Source organism: Dama dama, chromosome 11, assembly GCF_033118175.1.
Source record: "Dama dama isolate Ldn47 chromosome 11, ASM3311817v1, whole genome shotgun sequence".
NCBI lineage: Eukaryota > Metazoa > Chordata > Mammalia > Artiodactyla > Cervidae > Dama > Dama dama.
In genome coordinates this window covers 93,842,567-93,856,638 of record NC_083691.1, presented here as the reverse complement: position 1 = coordinate 93,856,638, position 14,072 = coordinate 93,842,567, and the positions used below count along the sequence as shown (strand labels likewise).

General features: G+C 45.1%; 1 long non-coding RNA gene across 1 annotated transcript; it reads right to left on the bottom strand.

The window, feature by feature from the left end:
- Positions 1-7,350: 7,350 nt before the first annotated feature.
- Positions 7,351-13,587, bottom strand: LOC133065622 (uncharacterized). The gene is made up of 3 exons (XR_009694920.1): positions 13,399-13,587; positions 10,733-10,915; positions 7,351-7,419 (listed from the first exon to the last, which is right to left on the bottom strand). It is a non-coding gene; the product is annotated as an uncharacterized LOC133065622 (long non-coding RNA).
- Between the last annotated feature and the right edge of the window lie 485 nt (positions 13,588-14,072).

Genomic DNA, 14,072 nt, shown 5'->3' with positions numbered 1-14,072 from the left:
CAGCTTCAGGCTCTGCTGAGTCCTTAAAGGGCTGGAGATGCTCTGAAGGAGGTCGGCTTCTTCTCTTTCCTCCTCCCAGGGAACCTGGGAAGGAAGAAGGAAGAAAGAAGGTGATGGAGGTGACTGACCACTAGAAAGGTGTCCAGCTTCTTTATTTTAAGGATTCTCACTTTCCTGATAATTGGAGTCTTCGTATCGTAGGTGTTTAGCCTATAATTTGACTCCCTCCTGTCATACATTTTGTATTTTATAGCAGTCTGTAACCCACAAGTGTTGAAAGTGTTAGTTGTTCGGTCTTGTCTGACTCTTTGTGACCCCATGGACTATAGCCCACCAGGCTCCTCTGTCCATGGGATCCTCCAGGCAAGAAGACCAGAGTGGGTTACTATTCCCTTCTCCAGAGGATCTTCCCGACCCAAGGATCAAACCTGGGTCCCTGTATTGCAGGCAGATTCTTTACTGTCTGAACTACCAGGGAACCCAACATTCCTAAAGCCTCCATGTAAAATTTGAAATGAAATCCTATATGTCTGTCAATCACTTGGAAAATGATCTATCCCTTCTTTTATGAATTCATCCCCCTCCCCACCAGTTAAAGCCATCCTCTGAGTTCAACTTCACTCTTCAGAAACCAAGCAATCACTTAAGAAAGGGGAAAACATTAAGAGATCCAGATTTCAATTAACTTGGCCATTGATTTTTGTGTAATTCTGGGGGCGGCATTATTCTTTGGGTAAGATGGGGGGAGGCAAAGAACTCATAGATTAATGAAGGTTCTAACGTGGGCAGTGCCAAGGGCTGGGATATCCGACATCGTGGTCCCCAGGCCCTGCCGAAAAGCAGAAATATTAGGAAAATAGTCTGGAAGAGAGGCCTGCTGCTGACCTACCCGTGACAGTGGTGGGTCTGCCGTTCACTGGGTGAGGAGGGCTTTCTTGTTACATTTTAATGTAATTCATGTATTTGGCATTTCACACAATTCCATCATTTTTCAGTTGGTCAATAAAGTATGCATCCATGTAACAATTTAATGTATTAACTTTTGACTGTACTTCATATCATGTACCTCTCTAGTCAAAGTGATGTTATAAACATTCAGTAACAATGAATCAGTGTTAATCCTAAATCCTTGAGGGCTTCCCTGGTGGTCCAGTGTTTAGGAATCAATCAGCCTGCCAGTGCAGGGGGCATGGGTTTGATCCTTGGTCCGTGAACAACTAAGCCCTCGAGCCACAACTACTGAGCCTGGAAGCTGCCACTGCCGAGCATGCGTGCTGCAGCTGCTGAAGCCGGCGCACCCGAGCCTGTGCTCCGCAACAAGGGCCACCGCCAGGAGAAGCCCTCACACCACAACCAAGAGCAGCCGCTGATCGCCGCAACCAGAGAAAAGCCCGAGCACAACAGTGCAGACCCGGTGCAGCCAAAACTAAAATAAACAAATAAATCTTTACAAAATAAAAATAAATCCTCGCTCCTCCACAATGTGCTTGAAAACACAAATTTTCTGACTCAAAAGCTCTAACATCTGTTAGGAAGAATTTTTCATGTGGGTTTGGAATCTTTGATTTCCCTCCCTTTATGAACCGCACTGGCTTTTGACCTCCAGACATCTGACTGCAAATATCTTTTCTTGTATTCCCATAGTTCTAGACAATGATTTTTGGAAGACAATAAATGTATTCACTGTAGATAAAGATAAATCACATATGTAACCAAACTTGATTGGTTTAGCTGCAACTGTTTCATAACTGTCACATGCGTATCCATCCTAACAAGGGACCAACGGGGTTAGCACATGCTCTCACACGTGCACACACACACATGTGCACACACACACGTGCACACACTACATAAATACCACAGAGGAAACCACTGATACAGATATAGTTTTTAATGCGTTGTGTCACTGACTGTCTTCTGGAGGAAAGAGCCTCTGTGAAAATAGATTTAAAACAACAGGCAGTTTAATCAGATAAGTACACCACATCTATCTCTGTCCCCTGGAAATATGATTTCAGCATAATGCCTGGGGGGAAGCTCACTGAAAGACGAGTCTTCTGAGCAGTAGAGTGAAAGCAACTGTCATGAGAAGCCTTTCCAGGGTAAGGCGATCTGCTGGTGTGATGACTGCGGGGAGGAAGATGATGATCACCATTATCAATAGGCAAACTGTTAGAACTGAGCAAAAGAAATAAGATGTGATTGCAAATGATACAGGCTTCCCAGGTGGCAAAACTGGTAAAGTAGTGCCAATGCAAGAGACCTAAGAGATGCGAGTTCAATCCCTGGGTCCGGAAGATCCCCTGGAGAAGGAAATGGCAACCCGCTCTAGTATTCTTGCCTGGAGAATCCCATGGACAGAGGAGCCTGGCGGGCCACAGTCCGGGGGTTGCAGAGTCAGACAGGACTGAAGTGACTGAGCACACATGCGCCCGGTGTCCCTTCAGGGAAGCGGTTGACCAATCAGAGGTGAGAACTGCAGATAAACTTTCTTCCTCTCCTCCCTCCTCCAGATCAGTCTCCCCTGAGACATCAGAGTTCGTGCTCTGGGAGAATGCACCTGCATTACTGCCCTGTGGCTGCTGTAACAAGCTACCCCAAACTTGGCGGCTCTCACAGTCTGCAACCAGCGCCACTGGCCCCCGTGGAGCTGTCGGCAGGGGCCGCACTCCTCGGGGGACTGCAGGGGAGGGTCCCTTCCTTGCCTCTTTGGGCACCTGGTGAGGCCCACATCCCTTGGCTGGTGGTCACACCATTACTGCCGCCTCTGCCTCGTGGTCACACTGCCGTCTTCTCTTCTGTGTATTGAATCTGCCTCTGTCTCTGCCTCTTCTTATTAAAAGGACAGTTACAACTGGATTTAGGACCTATGCAGATAATCCAGGGTTTTCCAGGTGGCTCTAGAGGTAAAGAACCCTCCTGCCAATGCAGGAGACACAGGTTCAATCTCCGGGTCAGGAAGATCCCCTGGAGGAGGAAATGGCAACCCACTCCAGTATTCTTGCCTGGGAAGTCCCATGGACAGAGCAGCCCGGCAAGCTACAGTCCGTGCGGTCACCAAAGAGTCGGATGTGACTGAGCACGCACACAGATTATTCAAGGTAACTCTCCATCTCAAGATCCTTCATCACATCCTATTCCTGGGTCGAACCTCCACAGAACAGACAGCATGTGAGCTTTTCCTCAAGCTGTCCTTTCTGAGGAACTCAAAATAATGCACATAAATCATCAAGAACTTTGCACACAGCAATGGGAGTAACGGCAGTAAGTAACAATAATAGTTCCCACCGTTTTCAATGAGATTTTACTTTTTTCGGGAGCCTTGCTAAATCGCTTAAAAATAGGCTTAGACGCTGTGGAAATGGAGGTCATCTATTTTGGTAGAATTTTACACTGTGTTGAAAGATTTATTTCCCCCCTCTACAAAACGTTTCCTGCGTGGTGACAATTTCTCAGTAGAATACCTGCTATAAGATTAGAATTAGAAAAAGAAGGGTTTTCCCACAGCAAATGGAAGTGAATTCACTTCATGGCAGGGAAGTTAAATAAATTGGTTAATGCTCACCAATTTCTTAGAGAGGAAACGTGTTATCTGTATCAGTGTTAAATCCTGAAATGAATATGCTTTTTGTGCTGAAACAAATTACGTTTCTGAGAACCGCACCATCCTGGGTCCTAGGAATATTGGAAGAGCAGCACAGCTTCAAGAGGGCAAGGGGAGAAGGGGGCGACAGAGGATGAGATGTTTGGATGGCATCACTGACTCAATGGACATGAGTTTGAGTGAGGTCCAGGAGACTGTGAAGGACAGGGAAGCCTGGTGCGCTGAAGTTCATGGGGTCACAAAGAGTTGGACACAACTGAGCGACTGAACAGCAGCAGCATGGTTTAAATGCTGGATTACAGGATCAGATGCCCCTCCTCCAAATTCAGACAGCAGGACTGTGAGTCACTGATGTGGGAGAAAGAGGAGAATGAGAAGGATTTTCTACTGTACTTCCCAGAGGTCTGTGCAGTTGACCGCTGTACCATGAAAGATTCTGGAGGGTTCACTTTGTTTTGTTTTTATGAGGCAACTTTATTTGCACCATTGTTTCAGAGAATCATGTGACTTTTAGATGCAAGCCTACCTGAAGAGCATAAGTAGCCAACAAGATTGACTATGGCTATCAGGGGAAATACTGGCAAATCTCCTACTGGGACACAACACATTCAGTATTCCGGTTCGAGCTGCTACCTCCTCACATATTTGCAAATCATCATGTCAAAAGTTACAAGACACATTACTGAAGGACTACAACGTGACTGAAGACTGCATGGGACAGTAAGGCCAAGTAAGTCCACGTCTGGCCTATTTAATATACATCATCTAAGTGAATGATTCATATTTGAAAATGTCTCTCATGGGGATTCCCTGGGACTTCATGTACAAAATAATGACTTTCAAAGTTTCCAAACCTAGACTGTCTCCATCCTGTAGCTGTTGGTGAAATCTGCTAGCAATATTTCATCTCTGTTCCCCTTTTCTTTCTTTATATGTAAACACACACATGCATATATACATACACACATATACACATACACACATATTCACATGTGTACATGTATATACATATGTACACATGTGTGTGCACATGTGCATGTATACATACGTGTACACATGCATGCATACTTACATGCATTGTGCACGTATATGTTGTGTGCCCTGTGCACACATGCATGCACATATGCATATGTGCACATGAACACACATATATGTGAGCATACACACACACAACCTAAAACAATGCCTCCAGCAACACGCTGTTGAGTGACAGGACTACTCTCCCTTCCCCACCCCATTTCTCTCTTTATGTCACAGATAAGGACCAAGCCCTTGGGCAACTAAGGAGAAACTGTGAGGGAATCTACTTCTGGAGGACTCCAGCCATAGGAGTCCAAGAACAAAACCATCCAAAGAGTCTTCCAACTCTTCTTTAAATAGTCATCACTCTCCCTGAAAAATTCAGCCCTTTTTCTAGTTAATAGCAGATGAATAAATATTGCTGAATAGTGAAGAAAAGAAAGAGGGAGGGAAGGAGGAAGAGACAAACTAACTGAAGAACTGAACATGCCTGAAACCATGGCCAAAAGTATGACATACAGATGCACATGGAGCCCTGGAAAACCAGCAAACAGCTTCTGGCGTTTCTACTGGCTTCAGTTCAGTTCAGTCACTCAGTCGTGTCTGACTCTTTGCAACCCCGTGGACTGCAGCGTGCCAGGCTTCCCTGTCTATCACCAACTCCCTGAGTTTACTCAAACTCATGTCCACTGAGTCGGTGATGCCATCCAACTATCTCATCCTCTGTCATCCCCTTGAGTGAGTGAAGTGAGTGAAGTCGCTCAGTCGTGTCCAACTCTTGGCGACCCCATGGACTGTAGCCTACCAGGCTCCTCCATCCATGGGATTTTCCAGGCAAGAATACTGGAGTGGGTTGCCATTTCCTTCTCCAGGAGATCTTCTCAACCCAGGGATTGAACCCGAGTCTCCAGCATTGTAGGCAGACGCTTTACCATCTGAGCCACCAGGGGAGTTGCATCCCCTTAATAGATCTTAAATAAACTGACTCTCATTTCTTCACATGGCAAATAGAGATAACACTTATTCACTGCTTTTATACATAGTATCTATGCCACATAGTATAAGACACTTCTATACATAGTATCTTATGACTGAGGAAACATTTGACCCCTACTGGAGTTCTCCACTTGACTCACCCACCCCCCACTGGCGGCAGAGGGGCCCATCTTTCCGCCTGAAGCAGAAGTTCACATGATGACCCTAGGCGTTTGTTTTTTTTAATTGAAGGTGATCACAGGTCTTGATGGACTTCCTTGGTGGCTCAGACTGTAAAGAATCCACCTGCAGGGTTTCCTGGGGGCTTAGTGGTAATGAATCCGCCTGCAGTGCAGGAGACATGGGTTCAGTCCCTGAGTCAGGAAGATCTTCTGGAGGAGAATCCACCTGCAATGTGGGAGATCTAAGTTCAATCCCTGGGTTGGGAAGATCCCCTCAAGGAGGGCATGGCAACCCACTCCAGTATTCTTGCCTGGAGAATCCCCATGGACAGAGAGGCCTGGAGGGCTACAGTCCATGGGGTCACAAAGAGTCAGACATGACTGAGCGACTAAGCACAGCATAGCACATAGGTCTTGAGGGAGGAGAAGATGGCAACCCACTGCAGTATTCTTGCCTGGAGAATCCCACAGAGGAGCCTGGAGGGCTACAGTCCATGGGGTCGCAAAGAGTCAGATATGACAGAGCAACAAAGCGCACATGCACACATAGGTCTTGAAGTGCTAATAAGGGTACACTCTGAGTCATCAACACTTCCCCCTCCAGGTCGCAGACAAAGGAAAGCCCAGCCACGATTCACTACCTGCCACCAAGACAATCATGGCAGAACCTGCTCTCAAACCATGACCTCTCACCCTGCATCCTTCTCACTTCCTGCTACCGGTGCACCTGTACTGATCACCCGAGACAAAAGCACATCACCAAAGGCCCTCAGCATCTCACCAAAGGAAGGCCACTAATCACATTCCTATAAACACATTTCTCAACATGGAGTAGACTTTTAGCAGATGCTCAGTGAATCAGATGGACTATATCAAGAGTCAGCAAACTTTTTCTGCAAAGAACCAGGTAGCAAATCTTTGAGGTTTTGTAGACAATGTGGTCTTTGTTGACACTGCTCCACGTTGTGTCCAAAAGCAGCCCTAGACAACACATCCACAAATGGCTATGGCCGTGGTGATCCCATGAAGCTTAACTTACAAAAGGAGGTAACAGGGACTTCCCTGGTGGTCCAGCGGTTAAGAATCTGCCTGCCAATGCAGGTGATCCCTGGTCCAGGAAATAAGATCCAACATGCCATGCAGCAACTAAGCCCATGTGCCCTGACTTCTGAGCTTACCGTCTAGAGTCTTTGAGCTGCAACGACTGAGGCTATGCACCGCAACTACTGAAGCCCGCACGCCATAGAGCCTGTGCTCTGTAGCAAGAGAAGCCACCGAGATGAGCAGGCCGTGCACCGCAAGTAGAGAGTAGCCCCTGCTCACTGCATCTAGAGAAAAGTCTGTGTAGCAACAAAGACCCAGTGCAGCCAAAAATAAATTAATAAATAATTTTTAAAAAAAAAAAGAGACAACAGGTCAGAGGTAGCCTGTGGGCCTTTGCCAAAACCCCAGGACTTACATCAGCTTTGGGGAAAGTGTTGATGTCAAAAACATCATTTTAAGTCTTCCTTTTAGAGGTCGGGTCCTGCCAGCTCTGAACAGTACATCCAGGCACTTCTGTCCCTGTTCCCATAATCCTCTTGTGAACACCCACTGGCTTCAGAGACATGGGGCTTTCACCCTTCACACACAGTTATTCTGGAAGACAAAACAGGGGCAGAAATTAAAACCAGAGCCCAGGTCTTTGTACCCTACCCAGCATATCAAGTGCCCCTCTTCAAATTGTCCTGGGTGAGCTGTGTACCTAACGAAGAAAATAGGACTATTCTTTCAGTTAATCGTCTTTTAGTAAGGGGGTGGTGGGGTGTGGGAGGGGGGGCAAATTTATTAAAGGCTCTTCTAAAATGCCAGCTGAAAAGGGAAAATGCTCCTTGGCACTAGGGAATCTTTTTCATGTGAAGTTACACGATCACTTCTCATTCTGTCTCTTAAGCACCGCGTGGCACCCATCCATGTATTAGGCTAATAACTGCACGAATCTAGTTAAAAAGAAGCAAGCAATTATTTTAATTAGAGGAGAACAAAAATAACACTCCTGGATTCTGGTTTAAGGGACAAGAAGGAAGTCGTCGGGGTTCAAAAAGATCTCACAAAATATTTTTGTGAAAGGAAAAATAATTAAGGCCAAATTTAGAATGGACTGGCAATACGTGGGCCAAATAAAATGAATGGCACCACTGTGCAGCTAAAACCCATTCATAGAGACAAGCCCCAGAAAGTCCATTTCTGTGTGATACCATTTGGAGGGTGTAGCCAATTTCACAAAGTGAAAGTACACGTCTAGTGGAGACTTCAGCAATCCTTGCGAACCTCTTACACAATCTCTTACAGAGTTTCTGTGTAAACTCTTTTATTAATAAGAGAAAAGGGGAAGGATCTTGGTCAGATGCCTTTTAAGCAGGATTTTTTTTTTTTTTTCATTAAAATTCTTAGAGTAAGTGGTTTGAATTTGTTACTCTGGAAAAATCTGTATAGGAAATCCTTGCTGCTAATCCATTCTACAGAAACGGATGCTATTGGAAGAGAGTTTTCACTATTTGAGTCGAATTTAGTCCGAGGAAGAGATTGCATTAGCAGATTTTCCATCGCCTGGGCCTTCTTGTCTCCCTTCTGGGCATGGCATTTGGGCCATCCTAGTCCACCTCAGGCTTCCAAAAAGATGAAATAAGGGAATTCCCTGGTGGTCCAGGAGTTAAGAATCTGCCTTGCAATGCAAGGAACATGAGTTCAATGCCTGGTCGCGGAACTAAGATCCCACATGCCTTGGAGCAACTAAGCCCGTTTGCACTGCAAAAGAAAGTTCATGTACCTCAACACAAGATTCTAGTAAGGTGGATGAACCTAGAGCCTATTATACAGAGTGAAGTAAGTCAGAGAAAAACAGATATGGTATGCTAACGCACAGATAGGGAATCTAGGAAGATAATTCAGCATAGTATACAGAGCAAAATGTCAGAAAGAGAAAAACAAATAGTGTATATGAACACATATATTGTAATTTAGAAATACAGTACTGATGAACCCATTTTCAGGGCAGCAATGGAGACACAGACATAGAGAACAGACCTGGGGACACGGTGGGGAAAGGAGAGGGTAGGACAAACGGGGAGAGCGGCACTGACATATACACACCGTGTGTAAGACAGAGCCGGCGGGAGCTGCCGTGTAACACGGGGGGCTCAGGCCGGCGGTCTGTGATGCCCAGAGCGGTGGGGTAGGAGGAGGGAACAGGACGGTTTTAGAGGGAGGGGAGGTGTGGATGCCTGTGGCTGATTCATATCGCTATGTCGCAGAAGCCAACACAAAAACATAAAGTAACTATCCTCCAGTTAAAAATAAATGAATTTTTTAAAAGATCCATACGACGCAAGGAAGATCCTGAGTGCCGCAACCAGGAGCCAAGACAGCCAAGTAGATAAATGAATAAAGTTGAAATGAAATGGAAGCCAGTCCCTAGTCAGTGTTGTCCCTTCTGTTTGAATTTATACGTGTTTATTGATCACCTGCTCTCCACCAGGCTGAGACCTGGACTCTGCCTGCCAAGAGCTCACCATCTCATCACAGAGATGAGGCACCGGCCAGGAGACCACACAAGCCCCAGCTGGGAGGGCTCAAGGGTTCTGGCCTGAGCTGATGGCTAAACGGTGGGTTGTCCAGGAGGAAGCCATGGACAGCCCATGCCTGGCAGGAAGAGCAACACAGACAAAGGTTGGCGCGAAAGGACCCCACGTGCACACCGGGAACCAAGGGCGGCTGGAGGTGCTGCAGGGGAGGGGGCAGGCTGGGGAGGACGGAAGAGCCGGCCAGAGCGGCTCCATGTGTGTGTGCGTGTGCGTGAGCCTGCACTTCACCTTGCAAAGCCACCGCGGAGCTCTCTACGGTGAAAAGCTGAGGGGGCCAGCTTTCTATGCTGTTTTCTGGTTGCTGTTGTTCTCTGGCTGTGCTGAATCTTCACTGCTGTCCGGGCTTTTATCTCTAGCTGTGATGAGCAGAGGCTCCTCTTCAGTTGCAGTGCTTGGGCTTCTCACTGCAGCGGCTTCTCTTGCTGGGGTGCACGGGCTCTGGGGTACATGGGCTCAGTAGTTGTGACTCTAGAGCACAGGCTCAATGGTTGTGGCACATGGACTTAGTTGCTCTGTGGCATGTGGGATCTTCCTGAACCAGGGATTGAATCCATGTCTCCTGCCTTGGCAGGTGTATCTTTACCACTGAGCCACCAGGGAAGCCCCACCCACTTTCCATTTTGGAGTGAGCACTTGGATGTCTGAGAAGAGGATGAAATGAAGACTGGGTGTACTAGAAATGCCATAGCCCAGAGGACCACAGCAAGTAGGTGTGGAGAGATGGGTGAGCTATGAGAGGCACAGTACTGAAGGAGATTAAAAAGAACAGGCCGGTGGAGCAGTGATCGAAGGTTCAAAAGGGGGAGATGAAATTGGTTTTGAAGATTCTCACTGGGATCAGGTGTTTATCTGAATGCTTGCCCTATGTCCAGAAAGTTGTCCTCTCACAGGTTCTTCTTCAAACCCAAGACGGACCTTGACAACGGGTCCTAGGATTGAGACTCAGTGACAAAGGTCAGCCTTGAGTACGTAAGCTTACTGCCAAGTGCCATGTAAGAGCGCCTGGAAAACAGTCTAACTCCTACTGACCTTTCCATGGGCTCTCCAGATGGTTCATCAGTAAAGAATCACCTATAATGCAGGAGACACAGGAGATAGGTCAGGAAGATGCCCTGGAGGAGGGCATGACTACCCACTCCAGTATGCTTGCCTGGGAAATCCCATGGACAGAGGAGCCTGGTGGGCTACAGTCCATGGTGTCCCAAAGAGTTGGATAGGACTGAGCATGCATGCAGGTGCAAAACTCACATGAAACCAGTTTTCTGCCAAAAGTCTAATTTGAAATATAGAGAAACCTGGAATGGAATATAATTGTGATGAATACTTACTGTGATGGTTGGCATGATGGGTTAACTTGATGGGGCTAAGGGAGGCCCAGAGAGCTGTTGAAACATATTTCTGGGTGTGTCTGTTGAGGGCGTTTCTGGAGGAGACTGGCCTTCGAATGGGTGGATGGAGTTAAAAGGATCACCCTCAACATTGCAGTGAGAAGCATGCCATTCACTGAACGTCTGCACAAGACAGAAAGACAGAGGAAGGGTGAGTTTTCTTTCTGCCTCACCTGGGACACCCGTCTTCTCCTGCCCTTGGACACAGGAGCTCCCAGTGCTCGGGCCTTCAGAATCCAACCAGGTATATGCTCATGTTCAATCACTTCAGTCATGTCCAACTCTTTGCAACTCTATGTATAGCACAGGTGTATTCCATTATCTTACAATAACTTTTCATGGAGCATACTCTATAAAAATACTGAATCACTGTGCCGTATATCTGAAACCAATATAATACTGTAAATCAACTCCACTTCAATTTAAAAAGAATCCAACCAGGACTTATACCACTGCCCATCCCCCAGTCCTCAACCCCCCAGTAGTCAGGCCTTCAGATTTGGACAAGGTTACACCGTTAGCTTTCCTGGCTCCCCGTTTGCTGACAGCAGATCAAGCAACTTCTTGGCCTCTGTAACTGTGCTAGCCAATTCCTATAGTAGGTCTGTTCTTACATATATATATATATATCTGCAGATATGCAATTGGTTCGTTTCTCTGGAGAAACCTGAGTAGTATACTCAGGACAGGTATTAGTTGCTCAGTCATATCTGAATCTTTGTGACCCCATGGACTGTATCCTACCAGGCTCCTCTGTTCATGGAATTCCCCAGGCAAGAGTACTGAAGTGGGTAGCCATTCCTTTCTCCAGGAGATCTTCCTGACCCAGGATTGATGCTAGGACAAACTACATATAATCACCATATTAGATTAGGAGGAAATGGAAACCCATTCCAATATTCTTGCCTGGCAAATCACATGGACAGAGGAGCCTGGTGAGCTATAGTCCATGGTGTTGTAAAGAGTCGGACACAAATGAGCACACACACATGTATTCATGTTTTAAGTTTTTAAAGAACGTAATGAGAATGCTTCTCAATTTGTTTTATGAGCTAGCTAAATCTTGGTAGCATACCTGGCAGGGATATTACACTAAAAAATAATTACAGGTAAATTTCTTTTATACATATTGTAAAAATTATCAAAACATGTGTTAGCACATAAAATAAATATCATAACCAAATTCAGTTTAGTCCAGAAATGCAAGGCTGGTTTGACATTCAAAAACTTCTTGTATAGTTCATCACATTAACAGAATAAATGGGAAAAACATAGGATCAGCCTATAAATAAGTGAGCACTTAATTTATGGGAAAAATGTTTCAGAGTACTGGAGAAAAGAAGTTCTTTCTATTAATGGTGCAAGGTAAGTGGATATGATGGAAGAATAAACAGACTTGATCCCAACATCACACCATATGTGAAAGTCACTACCATGTAGATTACAGATCTAAATGAGAAAGGTGAAATTATTGATATGATGTTTCCAGAAGATAATACACAAGAATATTTTCATGACCGTCAGGAAAGCAAAGCTTTCTTAAATATGACATAGGAAGCATTAACTATAAAGGAAAATATTGGTAAGTTAAAGTACAGTAAAATTAAAATCTTCCACTCAACCAAAGACACCATAAAGTGAGTGAAAAGTCAAGCTCAGGGTAGTATAAGACATTTGCAATATACATAAACAAAAAAGGATCATATTCAGAATATAAGTATCTCAGTAAGATACTTATAAATCTGAAAGAAAAGATGAACAATACAACAGAAAAATCAGCAGGACATTTGCAAAAGCCCATTCTCAGGATACCCAAATATGGGGAACACATGTAAATCCATGGCTGATTCATGTCAATGTATGGCAAAAACCACTACAATATTGTAAAGTAATTAGCCTTCAACTAATAAAAATAAATGGGAAAAAAAAGATACCCAAATAGCCAGTGTACATGAAAAGATGTTCAACTTATTAGTAAATCTGGTAAGTCAAATTAAAACCACAATGAAATTCAACTATGTACCCCCAGAGAGCCCAAAATCAAAAAGACTAAGAGAACCAAATATGAACGAGGAAGAAGAGCAGCATAACCCTCCCACTTGCTGGTGGGAATAGAAACTGACAAAATCCTTTGCAAAACTGACTTATTAAAGCCATGCCCTGCAACATAGTAGTTCCCTACACATGCAACAGAAATGCACGCACACACCCACCAAAGACATCCGCAAGAAAGCCCACAGCAGCCCTCTCTGAATTAGCCTAGAACTGAAACAACCCAAACATTGATCAGGAGTAAAATGATAAACTACTATTATAAAATAGTAAGCTATGCTATGTAACTGTGAGAATGGAAGGAAATACAACAGGGGAAAAAATACTATAATGACACCCAACAACATAGATATAGCTCACAAACATAATGTTGAAAAGATAAAGACAGACACAAAAGAACAGATACCATATGATTCCATTTATAGAGTGTTACTCAAGAAAAGAGAAAAACAATCTATGGGATCAGATATTAGGACGGTGGCTATCTCTGAGGAGGAAGAAGGGACACCATCACCTGGGGCCATCAGGGACAACGGCTAGGTTCTTTTTCTTACCTGGGGGTGGTTACTGGGATGCATTCCCACCAGGATAATCCGTGGAGTCACGTGTTTCTGCTCTTTGCAGCTTCCATATGTGGAGCCTCAATAAAGAATCCCCAAAATTTTCAAGTGTTGATTTCTTCAGTGAAGCACATGGAGGGACTAACACAGAAAATAGTGTAGAAGATCTTTTTTAAAACCAGTCTTGGGACTTTCTCGGTGGTCCAATGGCTAAGACTTCATGCTCCCAATGCAGGGGACCTGCATTTGATCCATGGTCAGGGAACTAGATGCCACATGCCAAAACTGAGAGTAACATGGTACAACTAAAAATCTCACATGCCCCAGTGAAGATCAAAGATCCTGACGGCCACAGCTTAGACCCGGCACAGCCAAATAAATAAATAGAATATGTCTTAAAAAATAGTAGTTTGCAGTTACCTGGGTTCAATGTGCCCTCCTGATGTTGGCTCCAGAGTAGAAAGTGGAAAGGACCACACATACACACCTGTGACTATAGGTCAGTTGGATCGGGAAAAGTGAATGCCTTTCCCTGAGGAACCATGAATAAAACTGGGACCCTCTGCAGTTGAGCAAAGAGGTGAGGAATGTATAAGGGGAAAAAAAAAATGAAAGAGCCGTTGTATGAAATTATGTCAACAATGAAGGACCTGGAGGAGACGCTTGTA